Consider the following 1,430-nt stretch of genomic DNA (forward strand, 5'->3'; position numbering starts at 1 on the left):
AATTTGATCGACGAACGAAACATGATGGTTTTAAAAACACTTACACTTTTTGTAAAGATAGTGTGCAGGTAACACTGGTCCCCTGGGATCATCGAAAACAACCACCAGAAGCAGATACATTATTTTTAAGTCGATCCGAGTTTGAGCACACGGTCAAATTAGCACCTTTGATTTTTGCATTGGTTGTTGCAGAAATAAATGAAGTTGCAGATAAGGTGCCTGACCAAGTTAAGCCACTCCTACGGCAATTTGCAGATGTTATACCCGAAGAAATTCCTCCTGGATTGCCGATAATACGCGATGTGCAACATTGCATTGACTTGATCCCAGGTTCGTCAATACCGAATAAACCTGCATATAGGATGAACCCGGCGGAATACGAAGAACTACAAAAGCAAGTTTCTGAGTTATTGGCGAAAGGGTTAATTCGAGAAAGTATGAGTCCTTGTGCCGTTCCGGCACTTCTGGTTCCTAAACAAGGTGGAGCTTTTAGGATGTGTATCGACAGTAGAGCGGTTAACAAGATTACTATTAAGTACCGTTTTCCAATTCCTAGGTTCGATGACTTATTGGATCAGTTACACGGCGCTATTGTGTTTTCTAAAATTGACTTGAGGAGTGGCTACCACCAAATAAGAATGCGACCAGGAGATGAGTGGAAGACGGCTTTTAAGACTCGGGACGGGTTATATGAATGGATGGTTATGCCATTTGGGTTATCCAACGCACCAAGTACGTTTATGAGGTTGATGAATCAGGTCTTCAAGCCTTTTATTGGAAAATTCGTTGTTGTGTACTTTGACGATATCCTCATATATAGTTCCTCAACCGAGCAGCACTTGTCTCATCTTAAGCAAGTATTTAACACATTGAGGGATCAGAAACTTTATGCAAATGGTAAAAAATGTCACTTCCTGACATCAGAAGTGAGATTCCTCGGGTACGTTGTGTCGGGCAAGGGTATACGCATGGATGAAGGCAAGATTGAGGCTATTCTGAATTGGCCAATCCCGACAACCCTCCACGATATACGCAGTTTTCACGGGTTAGCTTCTTTTTACCGACGTTTCATAAAGAACTTTAGTACTATAATTGCTCCTGTTACAGAATGCATGAAAGGTGGGAGATATACATGGAACGATGCGGCTACAGCAGCTTTTAATGATTTAAAAGATAAGGTAACTCAAGCACCCGTGCTCGCATTACCCAATTTCGAGGAAGTTTTTCATGTTGAATGTGATGCATCCGGAGTTGGGATTGGAGGGGTTTTAAGCCAAAATAAGCGACCTGTTGCTTTCTTTAGTGAGAAACTAAATGATGCCCGACGACGATATTCAACTTACGATCGCGAATTTTATGCTATTGTTAGATGCCTTAAAGTGTGGAGGCATTACTTATTACCCGCTGAGTTTGTCCTTTACTCTGATCAT

The sequence above is a fragment of the Rutidosis leptorrhynchoides genome, chromosome 5 (genome assembly GCF_046630445.1).
Source record: "Rutidosis leptorrhynchoides isolate AG116_Rl617_1_P2 chromosome 5, CSIRO_AGI_Rlap_v1, whole genome shotgun sequence".
Classification (NCBI taxonomy): Eukaryota; Viridiplantae; Streptophyta; class Magnoliopsida; order Asterales; family Asteraceae; genus Rutidosis; species Rutidosis leptorrhynchoides.